This window comes from Phacochoerus africanus, chromosome 1 (assembly GCF_016906955.1).
Source record: "Phacochoerus africanus isolate WHEZ1 chromosome 1, ROS_Pafr_v1, whole genome shotgun sequence".
In the NCBI taxonomy this organism is placed as follows: domain Eukaryota; kingdom Metazoa; phylum Chordata; class Mammalia; order Artiodactyla; family Suidae; genus Phacochoerus; species Phacochoerus africanus.
In genome coordinates, this window is record NC_062544.1 from 273,177,424 (window position 1) to 273,199,555 (window position 22,132).

Sequence of the window (22,132 nt, forward strand, 5' to 3'; positions counted from 1 at the left end):
AGCCACATCCTTGCCTTTGCATTTCAATATACATATAATAAATTCCTCTTTTCATCTTAAAACTAATTTTATATGGATTTTTGTTAAATGTAACCAGAGTTCTAACTGATATTTTATCTTTATGGTCCTTGTTTTATTGATGTAATTATTTAAAATATCTCTCTATTGTAGCATCAGAGAAATATCACCTTTTTTTTTCTGTTGATTTTTAAACATTTAGTACTCTAAAGTATTTAGAATTTATTTTGTGTATGGTGTAAGGTAACCATATTTTTTTTCTTATAACCAGTCATGACTATATTAATGACTATGCTGTACTGAAATAAATTCTAATTGTGGAATTTTAGACACATGAATAGTAAATCTTGATTGGGGGTTATATATGTTTCCTATACCTTTTAGTTTGTCTATGAAGGATGAATAGCATTTTGAGATGTAGAGAAACATGGGCAGAACATTAGAATAAACTTTAAAATTTGGAAAAAATTGGCCAGTTTGGGACAAACGTCCTCGAAAATAAACTTTCCCCTGCCTTTTGTCTCCAACTGTACAGACCTCGGCTATGACAACTTTTATTCTATAATGCACCAATTTATTTCTCGTAGAGCCTCTTTTTGAGGTATAAGCCTAAACTCTCTTATTTGCCTTTACAGTCTCAACAACTGTACAGTGCATTGCACAGAAAGAAGGTGTCAAATGAATGTGCAATGGATGGATGATGGGGTATGCATTTTAACTGGCAAGAGAAGCATTGGGAAGATAGCCCAGAGATTTGCCTAGGAAGGTAACATGATCTAATATGTTGTTTAGGCAGGTTGTTATATAGTTATAATTTCATAATATATATTTAAAGCATCTTTAACTTTTTGCTCCATTCTTTTTTTGCGGTTGTTTTCAGACAAGACAGATGCAATTTGCTACTTATGCACTTCTTGCCATGATTGTCTGTGGTATTTCAAAAGCCAATCTCTGATCATAAATCTGAAGTATTAGGTAAGAATGATGATTGATTCATTCATGAATATCAAATGCTGAAATTAAACAAATGTATTTGGTGTGAATTATTCAAATTGTGAAATAACCAGGAAGAATAATGAGAAAAGAAAAATCAATGGGCATTTGCAGTATGGAGGACATTTGGGGTTAGCAATGAGGGTGACTAGCCCTCCTGGTTTGTCCGGCTTGCAGGATTTTCAGTGCTATGACCAGGACAGTAGATCACCCTATAACCTCATTAATATGAGCATCTTTGATGTTATCAAAATTAGATGGATATCTATGGGCAGGACTGGAGAGCATAACTCATGCCATGTGAAAGCACTGTGATACATTTTATTCTTCCTACCTTGGAAATCAGAGAGCACCTCAGGCGATGTAACTGCAAGGGCTGGAAAAGGACTAAAAAACCCTCAGATGTAGCAGTGAACTTTAACTGTAAATGCCTTTTATAGCTTTGATTCTAATTTCCACTGGGATTCTTTCTAAATAAATCTCTCTGTCCCTCAACTTTTTAACTTATCAGACAGGGCTGATAACATGAAATGACAACAATCAGGGTTATGATAATGCTGGATGTTTGAAAATATTCTGGAAGCAATGTGCCCACTTTTTTCCAATGCCTAATCTTCTCTGAGGATGGAACTCAGGGAGATATTTTATTATTTTTGTTAGAATTCTGGGTGCAGCTTTTCATAAGACAAGGGGCAGCAAATTATATCTTGAGATGGGATGTTCTTAAATGTTCTTGGGGATTGAAGATCATTTGTGACTTATCTTTCACAAATGTCCTATCAAGTTGGGTAGGAGGCCCTTCTTACTGCTGTGTAACTTGACAGAATTCAAAAATGCATGCGTAGGTAGATACACTGGTCCCTACTGAGCACCATAAAGTAGGCTAAAATTGCACTCAACTTCATACCACAGGATGGTTCACTAATGACTCCTTGATGGTGGGTCTCACAAAACAGCAATGATCCCAGGGGCTATCACAATCCACTGAGGAAAGCCAGCTTGAGGGGGAAAGGAGCTCACACCATTCTAAATGTGCTAAGGTGAGGAGAGAGTGGAATGATAAGACTCAGCATCCAGGTTTGGGACTAGGGTGAGGCAAGTGAGGCATTCATTTCAGATATACAATTTAAGGGGACAACAAAAAATGTTAGGAATCCAGATAAATAATATTTTAATTCAATATTATTAAAATCTAAGGTTTATGCAAATAAATCTATGATGAACAAAATATCTGAACTGCATATAATGTCAGAATCCCATGCTGTAGCAAAGTCTTAGCTCACTGGCCTCCTCCTAACCCTGCCCCTACCCAGCTCTATACTGAGGGAGCTGTGAGCCACAGACACTTCACGGAGTAGCTCTCTCACTAACGTGCTGATGATGGCTATAGATTGAACCATCTGGATGCAGTGTGTCTACTTCAGTGGTGTAATAGAAAAGTTAGCACTTCTTCCAAATGTACTTTTTTTTTCTATTGAAGAGAAGCTTAGGTACTAAAATACTATTTTTTTTATGTAATTTGAGCACTCTCTAAATGCCAACCATGGTGACCAAGTGCCGTGTGTATCTAAAATATGAATGTCTGAATAAGAAAAGAAACACACATTCCTCTGTTGATGTGTGTTTCTTTTCTTTTTTTTAAATTTTTTTTATTTTCCCACTGTACAGCAAAGGGATCAAGTTATCCTTACATGTATACATTACAATTACATTTTTCCCCCACCCTTTGTCCTGTTGCAACATGAGTATATAGACAAAGTTCTCAATGCTACTCAGCAGGATCTCCTTGTAAATCTATTCTAAGTTGTGTCTGATAAGCCCAAGCTCCCGATCCCTCCCACTCCCTCCCCCTCCCATCAGGCAGCCACAAGTCTCTTCTCCAAGTCCACGATTTTCTTTTCTGAGGAGGTGTTCATTTGTGCTGGATATTAGATTCCAGTTATAAGTGATATCATATGGTATTTGTCTTTGTCTTTCTGGCTCATTTCACTCAGGATGAGAGTCTCTAGTTCCATCCATGTTGCTGCAAATGGCATTATGTCATTCTTTTTATGGCTGAGTAGTATTCCACTGTGTATATATACCAATCTTCCGAATCCAATCATCTGTCGATGGACATTTGGGTTGTTTCCATGTCCTGGCTGTTGTGAATAGTGCTGCAAGGAACATGCAGGTGCATGTGTCTCTTTTAAGTAGAGTTTTGTCCGGATAGATGCCCAAGAGTGGGATTGCAGGGTCATATGGAAGTTCTATGTATAGGTTTCTAAGGTATCTCCAAACTGTTCTCCATAGTGGCTGTACCAGTTGACATTCCCACCAACAGTGCAGGAGGGTTCCCTTTTCTCCACAGCCCCTCCAAGCACTTGTTATTTGTGGGTTTATTAATGATGGCCATTCTGACTGGTGTGAGGTGATATCTCATGGTAGTTTTGATTTGCATTTCTCTTATAACCAGCGATGTTGAGCATTTTTTCATGTGTTTGCTGGACATCTGCATATCTTCCTTGGAGAACAGTCTATTCAGGTCTTTTGCCCATTTTTCCATTGATTGATTGGCTTTTTTTTGCTGTTGAGTTGTATAAGTTGCTTATATATTCTGGAGATTAAGCCCTTGTCCATTACATCGTTTGACACTATTTTCTCCCATTTTGTAAGTTGTCTTTTTGTTTTCTTTTTGGTTTCCTTTGCTGTGCAAAAGCTTGTCAGTTTGATTACGTCTCATGGGTTTATTTTTGCTCTTATTTCTGTTGCTTTGGGAGACTGACCTGAGAAAATATTCATGATGTTGATGTTAGAGAATGTTTTGCCTATGTTCTCTTCTAGGAGTTTGATGGTGTACTGTCGTATATTTAAGTCTTTCAGCCATTTGGAGTTTATTTTTGTCCGTGGTGTGAGGGTGTGTTCTAATTTCATTGCTTTGCATGCAGCTGTCCAGGTTTCCCAGCAATGCTTGCTGAATAGACTTTCTTTGTCCCATTTGATGTTCTTGCCTCCCTTGTCAAAGATTAATTGACCATAGGTGTCTGGGTTTATTTCTGGGTTCTCTATTCTGTTCCATTGGTCTGTCTGTCTGTTTTGATACCAGTACCACACTGTTTTGATGACTGTGGCTTTGCAGCATTTCCTGAAGTCTGGGAAAGTTATGCCTCCTGCTTGGTTTTTGTTTCTCAGGATTGCTTTGGCAATTCTGGGTCTTTTGTTGTTCCGTATAAATTTTAGGGTTGTTTGCTCTAGTTCTGTGAAAAATGTTGTGAGTAATTTGATAGGGATTTCATTGAATCTATAGATTGCTTTGGGTAGTATGGCCATTTTTACAATGTTGATTTTTCCAATCCAGGAACATGGAATATCTTTCCATTTCTTTACGTCTTCTTTGATTTCTTTGATTAAATTTTTATACTTCTCAGCATATAAGTCCTTCACCTCCTTGGTCAGGTGTATTCTGAAGTATTTGATTTTGTGAGGTGCAGTTTTAAAAGGTATTGTATTTTTGTATTCCTTTTCTAATATTTCATTGCTGGTATACAGAAATGTGACTGATTTCTGAATGTTAATCTTATAGCCTGCTACTATGCTGAATTTATTCATCATTTCAAGTAGTTTTGGGGTTGAGTCCTTCGGGTTTTCTATGTATAGTATCATGTCATCTGCATAGAGTGACAGCTTTATCTCTTCTCTTCCTATATGGATGCCTTTTATTTCTTTTGTTTGTCTAATTGCTGTGGCTAGGACTTCCAAAACTATGTTGAAGAGCAGAGGTGAGAGTGGGCATCCCTGTCTTGTTCCAGATTTGAGTGAGAAGGCTTTCAGTTTTTCTCCATTGAGTATTATAATTGCTGTGGGTTTCTCATAAATGGCTTTGATTATGTTCAGGAATGTTCCCTCTATACCCACTTTGGTGAGTGTCTTTTTTTTTTTTTGTCTTTTTGCTATTTCTTTGGGCCGCTCCTGTGTCATATGGAGGTTCCCAGGCTAGAGGTCGAATCGGAGCTGTAGCCACCGCCCTACGCCAGAGCCACAGCAACGTGGGATCCGAGCCGCATCTGCAACCTACACCACAGCTCACGGCAATGCCGGATCCTTAACGCATTGAGCAAGGGCAGGAACCGAACCTGCAACCTCATGGTTCCTAGTTGGAGTCGTTAACCACTGTGCCACGACGGGAACTCCTTTTTTTTTTTTTTTTTTTTGGTGAGTGTCTTGATCATGAATGGATGTTGGACTTTGTCAAATGGTTTTTCTGCATCTATTGAGATGATCATATGGTTTCTGACTTTTTTTTGTTAATGTGGTGTATGATGTTGATTGATTTGCATATGTTGAACCATCCTTGTGAACCTGGGATGAACCCCACCTGGTCATGATGTATGATCTTTTTGATATGTTGTTGGAGTTGGTTGGCTAAGATTTTGTTGAGAATTTTTGCATCTATATTCATCAAAGATACTGGCCGATAGTTTTCTTTTTTGGTGGTATCTCTGTCTGGTTTTGGAATGAGGGTGATGGTGGCATCATAGAATATCTTTGGGAGTATTCCTTCTTCTTCAACCTTTTGAAAAAGTTTAAGGATAATGGGCACCAGATCCTCTTTATATGTTTGGTAGAATTTGCCTGTGAAGCCATCTGGTCCTGGACTTTTATTTGTAGGGAGTGTTTTCATGACATCTTCAACTTCATTTCTAGTGATGGGTCTGTTCAGTTGGTCTGTTTCTTCTTGATTCAGTTTTGGCAGGCTGTAAGATTCTAGAAAATTGTCCATTTCTTCCAGATTGTCAAACTTGTTGCCGTATAGTTGTTCATAGTATTCTCTTATGGTTTTTTGTATTTCTGCTGTATCTGCTGTGATTTCTCCTTTTTCATTTATAATTTTGTTTATTTGGGTTCTTTCTCTCCTCTTTTTAGTGAGTCTGGCCAGGGGTTTGTCAATTTTGTTTACCTTTTCAAAGAACCAGCTCTTGGTTCTATTAATTTTCTCTATTGTTTTTTGAATCTCTATTTTATTGATTTCTTCTTTGATCTCTATAATTTCCTTCCTTCTGCTGACTTTAGGTCTTTTTTGTTCTTCTTTTTCTAATTCATTTAGATGGAGGGTTAAGTTGTCAATTTGGGATCTTTCTTCTTCTTTGAGAAAGACCTGTATTGCTATAAATTTTCCTCTGATGAAGTGTGTTTCTTTTTATATGCAATGGAATATTATTCAGCCATTTAAAAGAATGAAATAATGCCATTTGTAGCAACATGGATGGACTGAGAGATTATCATACTGAGTGAAGTAAGTCAGACAGAGAAAGGCAAGTATCATAGGATATCACTTATAGGTGGAATCTAATAAAATACATAAGTTAACTTATTTGTAAAACAGAAATAAACTCACAGATTTCAAAAGCAATCTTACGGTTACCATAGGGGAAACCATGGCCAGGGGGAGGAATTGGGATGATGAGAATAAAATAGCAGGCTACTATATCAAATAAATAATTAAGAACATACTTGTATAGCTCAGGGAAATCTATTTGATAGTTTATAATAAAGTATAACAGAAAAAAGAATGGATATGTGTGTGTGTGTATGTGTGGATATGAGTGCACGTGTGTATGTGTAATTGATTCACTTTGCTGTACATATGAAACTAATACAACGTTCTAAGTCAACTATACTCCAATAAAATTTTAAAAAAAGAACCCTCATAAATGCATGTTTCCCAGGAAAATGTATCCTGAGAATTTATTGAAAGGCAAGAACCAGAATTACTGTTAGTATCAGTTATTATTAAGAAAGTGAGAACAAGAAGCAGGATTGTTAATAATGTGATGTTAAGAGACTGGATAGCTTGGGGTCTCAGCTTTGTTGCCAGGTTTTTGACTCAGAGTGTCTCAAAGGAATGTCATGGACCTTGTATCTTGCAAAAAGTTTACTTAAACAATGCTTTTATCCTGCATTGGACATAGCTTCAAAAGTGGCAGATGACAATAGCACTTGACAATGGCAAAGCCTGATCACACATGCTGATTATTGAAGGCATAGATCTAAAGTGGGTGAGTTGTCTGTTTTGAGAATAAGTATACAGTCCAAGTACGTAATAAGAAATGTCTCTGTTACTGGCTATTCTGGTACCCTGAGTCTATATAGTATTCCTTATCTCAGTTCTTATCACTCTAAGACACCGTTTAAATTTCTGCAGGGAGCAGTTGGGAAAGAAAAATTGTGAAACTTGTTTCTATAAAAAATCATAATGTAAAAAACTCACAGTGACTTCTTGACTTTGTACTTTGCTCCAACTTCTGTTCAAGTCAAAACAAATTTTACTTTGGGAATATAAAAGTGGATACAAAATGCATGCCTTTGGGCCATTATTTATAGTAGGAAGTTATATAAAAGTGATTACTTTATCCAGATGAATTTTTTTTCCTAATGATAATATATTGTAGTCTTTCAGCTTCATTCACTTCAGACTTGAAGAACTGTTCCTTGAGTTTATTTTAAGTCAAATGACAAAGCAAGATGCTAAGACTTCTGGGATTTTTTAATCAACAAAGTCACAGATTTCCACTTTAGAGAGCAGAGCTTGTACCTTCATCTCCATCAGTTTTTACATTTCTTTGTCAGAGTGTAGGTTTTATAAAATTAGGGTTGCATTCTTTCGGAAAAACTTAAAATATATAAATTAAAAATATTTAACTAACTCTCAAAGAAGAAAGATTAAAAACCCAAGTTTAAGAATTTTTTTTTCCTTAAGCCAGAATGGTCTTCATTCCTTGTCAGAATCTTAAATTGCTTTAAAAGCAATGCAGCATGTCCCTACACCCTTTGAAAACAGCTTCTGTACTATATAAAAATCCCATTATGCTTATTAAGCAATGATATTCACTGTTTCCCAAGGGAATCAGTTTGAACTAAGAGAAATATTTCCCAAAGGACCAATTGGCAAAATTCACATTTCAAGACTTCTAAGCAATCTGTTCCTCTTTCCTTTTTTAAAGAAAAAGAGCTATTTATCTTGATTTACTTACATAATGTATTACATAGATGATAGCCAATTTCAGAAATACAGGTTAAAAGCTAATTATATCATAAATTCATCCCAAAGTATTTTTCTCTTTCATTTAAAAATACTTTTAAGTAGAAAAGAAACCTGAGCTACTCAAGAATTCATTGAAATATGGAAACTGATTTTGAATTAGATTTCTTCTGATCATGTTTCTATATCTTAAAAGTAGAAAAGAAAATTATTTACCCAGATAATAGTGCCCTTACTATGGCTTCCCCATCCCCAAGCTACACGATTATCACTGTCATATCATTAAATGCAAATATGGTTTGTTATTTTTGAAACAATGTGTACTTATTTCTCATATAATTCTTTTACTTTATTGCTTTATTTTCTGTATAAAATGCCATTTCTCTTACTTTGAGCCATTTGGATACTTCAGATGTATTTTCTTGTTTACAAACTGGTGTCATTTGTGGCATATCAGCCTATTTCTGATTCAGTAAAATTCTCCTCTCTCAGTGCCTCTGCCAATTTACAGGTTTCTGGGGGTATGCTTCCTTCCCATCAGAAATTAAATTTGGCTTGTTGATTTAAGATGGAGAGAACAACCGTGGACATGTAGGCAGCAATGGTGTGTGGAATTCATTCCTCTAGAATAGACTGAACCTTCCAAGCAGCCCCTGGAATAGCTGGTGGGCTCATGGAACTTCCACATCTGAAGGATAAGAATTTAGTACCCACTTTCAAGATGAATACACAGACCTCCCTAACCCCCTGCTGGAATATCTTATTTGGCTCAGAACCACCTCCATGAGAAATCACTTCTTCCCAAAATAAGTAAGAGGATCCCAGAATTGTCGTTAGAATTCACATTGCAAAGATGTTATAAGAATTTCATCACCCTTATTATTGCACATCTTTACTTTGTAGACATTTATGTAAATTTATAGGCATTTTCCAGATAGAACACTTGATAAAACTTAAGTCTTTGGGGAACATTGTTGATGAAAAGTGCAGAGAAAGCTGCCATCTTCTCTTATAATGCTGACAGCAGGTTGCACATTAAGTGTCCAGAGCTGTGTGTGTGCGGGGGGGAACCTCTAAGTCTTTCTTCCACTCAAGGGAATTGAGAAAGCTGAGTTGACAGTGGGCAAGAGAGGCAAGTGACTAAAAATAAACTCATTCATGATAGTAAGAGAATCAAAGAGAGTGCCAGAAAATACAAATGAAAAAAATGAAAGATGAAGAACTAGAAAAAAGTCACTTATTAAGTGACTTGGGTGAAAAAAAACTTACAAATAAGTACATAAGCAAACAAAAACTGCTTTAGAATCAGGGTCTCCCAGTCTCAATAACTTGCAGGACTCCTGGCTGGACTAAGAAAGAAACACTACTTACTCAGGAGTTGAGAAATTGCCAAATGTTTAATTGGCTAATTGGCAAGTCTTCCATCTACCCTTGAATTATCCCTTCAAATGTCAATGCATTGTGCTTGACTCCCCTGCTCTTTCGCAAGGAATACAGCAGACAAACTCAGGGCTGCATGATGTGAGGGGGAAGCATGGACGAGCAGCTACAGGATCCAGCAATCCCACTTCTGAGTATATATCAGAAGAAACTGAAATCATCACCTCAAAGAGATATTTGCACATTTGTCTTCATTGTAGCATAATTCATGATAGCCAAAATATAGAACCAACCTGAATACCCTTTGATAGATGAGCAGGCAAAGAAATTGTGGTATACATTTATACAATGAAATATTATTTAGCCTTAAAATAAAAAGAAATTCTACCATTTGTGACAACATGGGTCAGTCTGCAAGTCATTATGCTAATGAAATAAGCCCAGATTGAGAAAGACAAATACTGTGTAGTATCACTTATATGCAGAATCCAAAAAATCGACAAACATAAAGCTGATTTCATAGAAATATAGAAAGTGATTGTTGTTTATCAGGTGCTGGGGGGAGGGAAAAATAGGGTGATATAGTTCAAAGGGTATGAATTTTCTATTGTAAGAAGAATGGATTCTGAAGATCTAATATGTAGCATAGAGACTCATATACTAATATAGTATTGCATACTTGAAAGCTGCTGAGAGTAGATCTTCAGCATTCTCACCACACACACACACACACACACACACACAAGAAGCTAACTGTGTGAGATAGATGTGTTAATTATCTTGATCTTGGTAATCATTCTCAATATACATGTACATCCAATCATCACGCTGCACACTTTACATGCATACAATAAAATATTTTTAAAAGGAATCTATACATAGAACTTCCATATGACCCCACAATCCCACTCTTGGGCATATATCCAGACAAAACTCTCCTTAAAAGAGACACATGCACCTGCATGTTCATTGCAGCACTATTCACAACAGCCAGGACATGGAAACAACCCAAATGTCCATCAACAGATGATTGGATTCGGAAGATTGGTATATATACACAGTGGAATACTACTCAGCCATAAAAAGAATGACATAATGCCATTTGCAGCAACATGGATGGAACTAGAGACTCTCATCCTGAGTGAAATGAGCCAGAAAGACAAAGACAAATACCATATGATATCACTCATAACTGGAATCTAATATCCAGCACAAATGAACACCTCCTCAGAAAAGAAAATCGTGGACTTGGAGAAGAGACTTGTGGCTGCCTGATGGGAGGGGGAGGGAGTGGGAGGGATCGGGAGCTTGGGCTTATCAGACACAACTTAGAATAGATTTACAAGGAGATCCTGCTGAGTAGCATTGAGAACTTTGTTTAGATACTCATGTTGCAACAGGACAAAGGGTGGGGGAAAAAATGTAATTATAATGTATACATGTAAGGATAACTTGATCCCTTTGCTGTACAGTGGGAAAATTAAAAAATAATAATAATAAAATAAATAAATAAAAGGAGGCTTTCTGTGATACAAGTAGTAAAGATAATTCTTTCTTCATAGAAAAGGTGAAAAATACTTATTTTCTCAGCAATTTGGACTTCTCAAGCCCATCAATAATTAGGTTTACTTAAAATAAATCTCTGCCCTCGGAAGGACTAAGGTGTGCTTATCCCTTACACGGTGACATGTGCTGGGTTGTGTGACTCTCTCCATGGTCCTCATTGATAATTAGAGCTCTCAGTAGAAGTCAAGACATTGAGTAAGCATGACCAGTGGCTGCTTCATTCCCAAGAATAGCCTGGTTGGAGGGTGTTATCAGAAAGCTAAACCAAAACAGCAAGAATGACCCCCATATTTTCCTCTTTAACCATTATAAAGATAAGCTAAGTTTACCTGGTAGCTGCGACAAAGATTTAAACAATGGAAAATTTATGTTCTTACATGCATCGCATGAAGGTTGTTTGGAGGAACACTGGGCAACAAAAATAGTATTAATTCTCTATTTCCCACCAACTTATTCTATAGGTGCCAACATGCCCTTTTCTACCCTCCACCCACATGAGAGGGGAAAACAAAGGCTGAATTGAGCTTTATTGAGAAGCCACCTAATTATATTAAGATTCTATGACAAAAAATATCTAGAAATGAAGTCAAAGAAGTATTAAGAGTAGTTAATTTTGGGAAATGGATTAGAGATAATTTTTAACTTGCTCTTTATATCTCCATCTTAAATTTTATTCAAGTAACAAATTAATTGGTAATAAGATATTTTGAAATATTTACTTACTTATTGCATAATTTAGATATTTTCTCTTCTAATGGAAAATATTTTATTTATTCCTTTAGTTTTGAAAGTTGAAAACGCTAAGGTACTCTTCAACAACAAAGTTGAAATAATAGCTAATGAAACTTTATCCTCATTATAGTGATGTCTTACATAAAATTTTAACCTTTAAATTTATTCTACTATTTATTTTTTGAGAAAAAAATTACCATTTGATTTTTCACTTTGTTTTACACATTAGGCAAATTATTGGCCTTCATTTTTCTCATCAGCAGGTTTAGAATATTTTTTTCTCAAATTTCTCAGATGAAAAGAATCATGGGACATAAGGAAAAAAGAGCTTATTAAAACCGAAAACAGATTCTCAGAATCTCCAGGTAAGCAGCCCAGAAATTTGCTTTTTATTTAGTTGTTTTGATAAGCTGTCTAGTTGATTCTTATCAAAGGATTTGGGAAACACTATTTTAGAGTGCAAATTTTCTAATATTAGATAATTCTGTAAGCAATATTTACAATGAATGCATATGGAACAATGGACCAGCCTTTATAAATATTTCTGGGGCTGGAGAGTGAAATGTTTGTACTACTGATATTTTTTACTTTTTTCTTTTGTTCTAACTACAAAATTGTCTTTACTCTGCTTCTACTTTCTAATGTTTATACAAGCAACCCCTAGCTAAGAATTGCCCTTTCTTAGCATTAGCCCTGCAGTTTCACTGATGTAAAAATCATATGTTAGAATAACCGTTTGATACATAGGTCTTATTCTTCACTTTTCAACATAAACCAATGTAATCAAGAACAACTGCCCAGAAATATTATGCCTAATTGGTGTGAACTGCAATGTCCTTTTAAAGAGATGCACAGAAGTAATTTTCTTAAGATTCACTTGAGCTATATATGCAGCAGAAGATAGCTTTAGTGTGAGAATAACCTCAACCACCAAATCAATACTTATAGCCAAGCAATTAACCACATAATTCCTCTAGCACAAAATGAGTCAAAATATTTGTTTTAATGTCCCAAAATTTGCAACTGATGCATTTTTATGATGTGGATAATTATAATGCAATAATATAAAATAAAACCCTACATCACTGGTACTTTCTGTGTTGTAGGAGAGAGTTAGGTCAGGTGTCTGCAATTTGAGTCTTGCTGGGCAATTATCAATCTGGCAGGATTCTTTTCTTCATCCACTAAGGGCTGTTTATATATTTGGAATTCCTCATTCTTATCTACATTAGTGAATTCAACAGCTTCCAGTGAAAACAGACTGCAACCCCCCCCCCCCCACCATTTACAGCTTTTATGGAAGTGTTAAAATATGCAAGAACTGGGAGTACTTTCCGCTGAAGCCAAACGGATCCTACAACCAAATATGGGTGAGATGTTTTTATGATACTGTTGACTTCTTTTCAAAGAATACATTAGGTATTTTTTTAGAAGGCTGCATTTTCTCAGTAATGATTTAAAAATACTGAGTTCACATTGATGAAATAAATACTTTCCCAGCAGTGTGGAACAATCTGATAGAAGACCATATGGGCTCTAATTCCTATGCATAATAAGGCCTGAATTAAGGGGCTACAGGAGCCCTAAGTAAGTGTTTCTTCTCACATTCTTGCTTTGTGGGAGCACATAATGTCTTCTTAGTGAATTTTTTTCTCAATTGGATTTTCTTCCTTTTTTTCCTGAAGGTCATTTAAAGTGGAAACTTGGCATTCAGTATTTAATTCTCTTTTCATATTGTTACATGATTCTTCATCGGCTTCAGTAGCATTCTGTTACAAGGCTACTGAAACCTTGGCCATTTTGTCACCTATAATAAAACTTTACCATCATGGGGGATGTTTAATAGATAAACACTACTATATATTTTTTGTTTTTTTTGGGGGGGGGGTTTTTTTTTTTTTTTTTGGCTATGCCTGTAGCATGTGAAAGTTCCAGAGCGAGGGATTCAACCTGTGCCATAGCAGCAACCCAGGCCACAACAGTGACAATGCCAGATACTTAACCTGCTGAGCCACCAGGGAATTCCAGCACCGCTATATAATAGTATATACCACAAGAACCTACTGTATAGCACAGGGAATTGTATTCAACATCTTATAATAATTTATAATGGAAAATAATCTGGAAAAGAATATATGTACACATATATATGTACAACTGAATCACTTTGCTGTACACCTAAAACTAACAACATTGTAAATCAACTCTACTTCAGTAAAAAAATATTAATTACACCTTATTCAAGAGCAATTGGAAAGTATGTTCTCATTAAATGCTTCCGCTGCAGAAGATTGTGAATAAGGTGACTATCTCCAACAGCCTTCAAATAAGAAATCAAAAGTGTAATAAATATCTTAAATACTGTGAAAAATGGCCCTGGAACATGCTAACAGATCATTTCTAATATGTAAACGTCGGGAGAGCAAGCAACTACACATCAACGCTGCTTTTCCACATCAGGGGAAATGATGAGTGACTCACTGTGGTTTACGTTTTCAAACTTTCAGGTATCTTCCTTGGCAAAAAGAACTTGAAATCACCAGGGTGATTTTTCTCTTTGAGGGTTTTGTGGATCAGTGAGGCGAAAAGCATATAAGTTATTTAAATACAAATGGACTGATAAATCTACCTGTCGCGCCCTAGCACAGGGTGAGGCAGGCAAGCAGCTGAGGTTTTAAATCCCACCCCCCTCCCCTCAATCGTTTATAATAGAAAAACTGAGAGACTGCATACCACCAGGTATAGCCATAATGTAGTACTATTAGAGCTTTAGCTTCATTGTCAGAAACTTCATTTAAATGTCCATAAAACCATCCTGATACAAAGAATGAACTGTAATAGCTTATAATTATGATAGTGCATAAAGTATGCCTCACAACCCATTACAAAGCCATAATTTTAGCATAAAAACCATAAACCAGGAGAACAAAACTTGAGAACTTCAAAATAAAATTACAGCTTTTGGAACAGCCCAATAGAGCATACCTTTTTTTCCTCCACAATAAATGATTGTCTGGTCTGATTCCCCGATGCAAAACAAGGGTGGATTTCTCATCTTTCAGACTTTACACTATATCGCACTTTCCCTAAGGTTTCTTCGAACTGGAGCATTTACACACTTTCAAAAAAGATTTTAATACACTTTAGAATGAGATCTGGTTCCAGGTGGAAGGCTGGTTATTATTCACTCATGTCAGAATGGGAAAATTAGGAGGAAAACTTTTTTGTGCTTGGTCTGTTTAAAAAGCCCCCTCCTGTCATGGTGAAGGTAAAATGCCTGTTTTGATCATCAAACCTATGCAGTACGGCTAAATGAGATTTATTAGTCTTTATGTGAACAGAGGAAACTGAATGTTTAGGAAAATTGTATTTTATGAAAACAAGCAGGGTCCCAATGCCAGAATATTTAGCTTTTTGTCAGTTTTGTTGATCTAATTTTAGGGTTTCTTTAAAGCACTCTTATTTTTCTCATAGTTATATAAGTGATATACAATTTACCTGACACTAACAAGCCAAAGTACTCTTTTTACCTAATCATATGTATTATAGTTAGATACATATATCTTCTAAAATTGAAAGTCAAAATATGCATGCTTCAAAATATACCATTCATTATTATTATTATTGAAATAATGTTAAACATAAAGAATAAAATTATAATTCCCTATAATCCCATCCCCAAGAGATAAACCTGTTTAATAACTTGGAGTATATCTTTTGGGCATATATTTTTTCAAAGCATTGTTAAATTCTATATATAGCTTTATGTAATTTATTTTTCAAAAAAATCTTCAGTTATGACCATTTTATGTCATTAGAAATCTAATGTAATGGTGTATGAAAACTTTATTACATAAATTTGTTTGCTTGTGTGAAAATTTATTATATAAATTTTTTATCATTTCTCTAATCCTTCTTATGGACAAATATTTAGGTTGGTTATAGTTTTTTGATATTATTATACACATGTACATATTACCCAATTCTATTTCTCTATTATTTTAAAATCAATTTTTAGAAGTGAAGTGAAAGATAAGAATATATTTTTAAACCTTAATATAATTTGCTAAATTATAATGACAAATTTGGAAGTTATTATTTATGGCATTGTTTTTTTGAAAATGAAGTTTCAGGCATAGAAAATATTAGACTTTTCTCTAATTGTAAAACACAATGCAGTGGTACTATAGGTTGGCAATGACTTTAGACTCCTCTCTAATCTATGCTGTCTGGAGTAGAAAATACTTTCTTTGCTTTGGTCTTGTGGGACCCAACCCCAATATTGTCCATTTGGCCAGTATCTGAGGACCAGGCCACCCAATGGGAGAATGCAAAGGAGGACTAAGAACAGCAGGTGTGGGATGAGATAAATTGGGAATCAAAGGTAGGTAAAAATTAAGGGAATTATACCTGATAGTTTCTACTTACTCTTCAAAATATGAGATTAGATCATTCCTCAGTGAAAAGTGAAGGGTGTAAGGGAAAACTGGGGGGCTGGACATGTCAGTGTCTGTAAAGGTCCCTGTGGAGGTATGGAGGACGGCAGAGAATATGCCAGGGACAAAGCCAGCCAGGCTGCCTTGATGTCCCGGCTGAGGTTCAAAGCTATAACATTGTAATAGCCTCCACACAGTCATATTTTCCCTACTCAGGGATGCAGGAGAGATTCAGTGATGTAGGTTTGGGAAACTGCAGGACACATGTGATAGATGGTCAAGATTAGCAGGGCTTAGTGAACCAGAGAGTAGAAATTCGACATGAAGGAGAGTGGGGGTTGAATAAGGAAGTAAGAGTATAATGCATTATTAGCTGGGAGATGAGGGAAGGGCCAAACGATATAGACTGTGGACAAGATTTACTAGCAAGTGCTATGAGAGTGAAAAAGTGACGGTTAGACCTGTCAATCATATTTCAATGCTGTAAATCATGACATCACAATGTGAATGAAAAGGTGTATCATAATAGCTCATAAATGGAGAATGTGGCGTGCCAGTTAGATCATTCACTCCTTCAATCAATAAATGATTACTGAACATTCCTCAGGTATCAGGCACAATTCTAGGTCCTGGGGTAACAAAACAAAGTCTTTAGCTCCATGGACCTAATATTCTAATGGAATAGGAGAGAGAAACAATAAACATAATAAATGTATAAAATATGCATCTAACATAAAATATCTCAGTTGGTGTTAAGGAAGCAGGCGAGGAGAATAAAGGTATTGAGATAAGAGTGGTTTGCAATTTTAGGTAGCACAGACAAGGAAGAAGTAATTAGAATGATGTGAAAGAGACAAGGCCCTATAAACCAACTTATAAACAGGTTGAATATGTCACTTTCCAAATTGTCATCTATACTTTAATTGGTTTGCACTCAGATTTCCTTTTTCCAAGGAGATAAAAAGATTGGTTGTGATTGGGGAATCAGGTGATCTTGGCTGCACTTCCCCCACAAATTTTTTTTGACTCATCATGTATTGTAAATACCACACTTTGTGCCCTGAGCTTTAAATCCTTTGAAGATTCTTTACCTCCTCCCTCCCACGTCAAGATGGTTTTTTGAGTGCTGAGGAAAGAAGGGCATCTGGTGAGTGATGGAGGCTGGCAATTTCTCATTTCATTGCATTTGGGGGAAACAGGGAATTGAGAAGGAAGGCGGGAGGTGACTCCAGTGCATGGAGCCCCGGTTGAGTTGCTGTGTGGGTGTGAATAAAGGCTAGAGGGAAGTTCACAGGCCCTGAAAACAACTTTCTGAAGACATATTGCAAAGAGCTGCTGGGCACAGGGAGGGCACTGGAGAGGACCTTGGCATCAGTGGCTCCCTTTGGAAGAGCAGTGTTTAGAGAATGGGATGCCTGCCTTTTTAATTCCCCTAAAAGCCCACTCCTCCAGACTTTCATGTAGAAGGGACAAAAACCAGACCACCAATCATGCTGTAGTATTTACTTGTTCTATCCAGTATCATTTACGTAACAATAATCACTGGATACATACAGGCACTTCTTGGGATAATCAGTGAGCCACACATAAGATTAAGCTTACATTCTAGGGCAATAGATACATCGAGCAATAGAAATATAAATATTAAATAGGACAATGGAAAATCAATGCAGGAATTCCCGTTGTGGCACAGTGGAAATGAATCTGGCTAGTATCCATGAGGATGTGGGTTTGACCCCTGGCCTCATTCAGTGGATTAAGGATCCGGCGTTGCCCTGAGCCATGGTGTCGATCACAGATGGAGCATCGATCCTGCGTTTCTGTGGCTGTGGTGTAGGCTGGCAACCGTAGCTCTGATTCAACCCATTAGCCTGGGAACTTCCATATGCTGTGGGTACAGCCCTAAAAAAAAAAAAAAAAAAAAAAAAAAGAAAAAGGAAAGAAAAAAAAAGAAAGAAAATCAATGTAATGAATAGGTAAGTTGTGTAGGCTCTGTGAGACCTGTGGGTTAAGTAATGATAAGAGGGAGAGGGTCTAAGAATCACATCTATGTAGTACCTGGGCTGCTTCAGTTTTGGCCACTTGGAGGTACTTTTCATATCTATAACTGCAGTCAAGAGAGATGAGGTTTCTGGAAGTGTTATCTATGTATAGGATTGAGTTTTCACTACCAGCTTAAAAATGACTGAGTGTCTAAACATTCTGAAGAGCAGTTTTGGTTGTTTTTAAGTGCTTGTGGCTATCTATGGAAAAAAATTATGACGTTTTAACAACTCATTTTTACTCTGTAATCATCCATTGAAATGAGAGAAAAAGGCAAATACCATGATTCATGGCTTTGAAGTTACACCAAAAATGAATGGTAATTATTATGTTTCCCCAATGGCTTTATGACATTACTTTGAGTATGGTCTTCTTTTCCCAAAAAGCAGATTTTGTGAGTTATGTTAGTACACCCAGTAATTTGAAAATATTGCCCATATCCCTAGTTAGCCAGTCTATATAAGAAGGATATGTTCAGTTTTACAAAGAACATAATAGGTGTTTCAATTTATTTTTCTACATTCTACAACCCGAATGAGCCACTTATGATATTTATTGTATTTTTCCACCACCCCTCTGAGGAAACTTTTATCATGTAATGTAGAATTCCTTACAGAGAAGTAGGTGATATAAAATTAACACATAGAACAAGGCAAGCAAAGGGAACATAATCTCACTACCAAAAATATCTCAGAAAGGATATATGAATTTTTGAACAAAAATATTGTAATTAATACTCTAAAGAATATTTTTCAATGTAAATGAGCTTTTCAAAATAAACATTTCTCTTTCCCATCTTGCAAGATGGTGGATGAAAAAGCTGAGAAGCCAGGTACTAAGAAGAAAAACCCTGAAGCCACGAAGGCTGATGCTGGTGGCAAGGTTAAAAAGGCTAAGCAGGTTAAGAAGGGGAAGCCCCACTGCAGCCGAACCCTGTCCTGGTCAGAGGAATTGGCAGATATTCCCACGTGGCTATGTATTCCAGAAAGGCTTTGTACAAGAGGAAGTATTCAGCAGCTAAATCCAAGGTCGAAAAGAAAAAGAAGGTGAGAGTTCTTGCTACCATCACAAAATCCATTGGTGGTGACAAGAATGCTGGTACCCGAGTGGCTAAACTTCAAAAAATGCCTAGATATTATCCTACTGAAGATGTGCCCTGAAAGATGTTGAGTCACAGCAAAAAACCCTTCGGTAAGCACGTGAGAAAACTGTGGGCTAGCATCATTCCTGGGACCATTTTGATCATCCTCACTGGGCACCACAGAGGCAAGAGGGTGATTTTCCTGAAGCAGCTGAGCAGTGGCTTGCTACTTGTGACTGGACCGTAGAACACACCAGAAGTTTGTTATTGTCACCTCCACCAAAATTGATATCAATGGAGTAAAAATTCCAGAACCTCTCACGGATGCTTACTTCAAGAAGAAAAAGCTGTGTAAGCCCAGGCACCAGGAAGGAGAGATCTTAGACACAGAGAAAGAGAAATACGAAATTACAGAGCAGCGCAAAGTTGATCAGAAAGTTGTGGACTCACAAATTCTGCGAAGAATCAAAGCTGTTCCCCAGCTCCAGGGCTACTTCCGCTCTGTGTTTGCCCTCACAAATGGGATTTATCCTCACAAGTTGGTGTTCTAAACCTCTTACAAAGAACCCAATAAAATAACTGATCCAAAAAAATAAAAATAAGCATTTCTTAGAAACTGTATCTAAGTTTCAAATAGCTTATTATACCCACCAAAGAGGAATTTCATCTGCTCACAGATACAGCTTTGAGTTGCCACTTGTAAGAGAATTTAGGTGAAATCTTTGAGTTGCCATTTGTTAAGAGAACTTAGGTAAAAACTTACATAGCTATTACCTGGCTCTCTTTTGATTTAACCTCTTCTAGTCTATTTTATTAGCTTCTCTTCCTCAGCCTGCTCCATGACATTGCTTTTCTTGTGCAGCGTGTGTTTTGTTTGTTTTGGCATTCTCTCTTTCCTGTTCACAAATCTTGGATGATCTCGTTTACTGCCATGACTGACAGCCACTAACTCCATCCTAGTTTTCCTCTTTCTCCCATGTAATCTGTACTTTCGCTTCATTTTGGATCTCCACCTAGAGTAAGGTAACCAACCATCACAGTGTACCAGGGACTGGCCTAGTTCGAAGACTGAAAATTGGGCATCCTGGGAAAGTCCCTCCATGAGATGTGAAGAGTGGAAGTTGTGAGAGACAAAGGAAGATTGGAAGAAAGGTACGAAACCCATACAGTACTTGCAAAATTAGGGGCTGAAAGCAACACTCTTTTCAATGTCAAACAGATGGATACAGTACAGATTATCTGCATTCTTTTACTGTCACTACTTTTTCTTCAACCGCTGAAGCTGGCAACCATGATTTGCAATTCACAGTGATGGATTATTAATGCTGCTTCTCTTCAAGTGATGTGTCTTAAGATGGCAACTTAAGTGGATTTCAGTTAAGAGTATCAATAATCCATATTTGACTTTTCCAGTGGATTAACTATTGTGTTTTGTATTAAGCCACAGAGGTTTTATTTATTAAAGGTCAAATATCTAAAACATCATAATTAGAGGTATATACCATTGACTTTATCCTGTGAATATTAAAAATATATTTAAATAAGAAAACATTCTCAGCGAATTGGGAGATAATGGCTTCTATCCCAATGGAAAGTTCTTTGAGGATATGCTTGTGTAGAACAGGGGCAAGTGGAAAGGTGAGCTAGTACACTTGCTTCACTCAGTATTGAATAAAAACAAAATATGGTCTGATTTACCATGGGGTTTATATATTCCTTTAAACTTGTTCTCGTTCTATGTGACTGCAGGTCACAGAAGCTCAAAATAATAATATAATAGGCGATGTCTGTGGCTGATTTTCTGGGTAAACATGGCAAGTGTAAAAATGATATGGGTGATGGCACTACATGAATATGTTCTATGGTTTAGACTGAGAAGTGTTTCTATTTAAGAAGCACATGGCATTGAACCTAACTTATATGGAAGAGATGAGTGTAAATATTTGCCCACATTCTGAGAGTTTCCTGAATTTTGATCTATCATGTACTGTGCATGTGTCTAATTTTCAAACTTTTATTTATTTATTTATTTATTTTAGCTTTTTAGGGCCACACCTGCAGCATATGGAATTTCCTAGGCTAGTGGCTGAATCTGAGCTGAAACTGCTGGCCTACACCACAGCCACAGCAATGCCAGATCTGAACCACATCTGTAACTTACACCATAGCTCATGGCAACGCCAGACCCTTAACTCACTGAGCAAGGCTAGGGATCAAACCCACACCCTCATGGATACTAGTTGGGTTCTTATCCCACTGAGCCAGAACAGGAACTCCTGATTTTCAAACTCTAAATGCTGGTGTAGGGGAGCCTTATCTAGAGGCCTATTTGTACAACCAGTTCTCAAAAAATATATGTATGTATATGTACACAAGTTTATTATAGATTTTACTGTTATGAAACTGAGCAAAATTTACAACTAATAATGAAATGCACAATCCTATTTATTGTAAATTCCAGATGGTCAGTTGATTCTTGTAGAACATTTTTGATGATTTTTGTTAAGCTCTTACATTTGTAGGCAACCAAGAATTAGAAATTTAACCATGATTTTAAGAGACTTGCATCCTAATTCATTATTTTCTCCCCCTAAAATATCATAATTAAGTATGTGATTTGTTTTCTTAAACTGTTTCTTACACTTGCACAAATTAAATGCATTAAGTGGAAATTTCTTTCAGGTTCATTGTTTGACATGGTACATTTTAAGTCTACCTTAGTAACGTTTCTCTGTCACTTTAAGTCTAAAAAATCAATAAAATAATACATCAACTTCTGATATTAATTGGTTATAGATGTAGTGTTACATACGGTAAATACTTCCTTGGGGAAAATACTTCCTTATTAAAGTACTTAATAAAATA

At 36.4% G+C, this 22,132-nt stretch overlaps 1 protein-coding gene and 1 pseudogene across 1 annotated transcript in view; one reads left to right on the top strand and one right to left on the bottom strand.

Annotated features, from left to right (window-relative positions):
* GRIK1 (glutamate ionotropic receptor kainate type subunit 1) overlaps window positions 1-22,132 on the bottom strand; it is a 411,839-nt gene that overhangs the window by 181,694 nt on the left and 208,013 nt on the right. The window lies entirely within an intron of this gene.
* On the top strand, window positions 18,991-19,854 carry LOC125135293 (60S ribosomal protein L6-like; annotated as a pseudogene).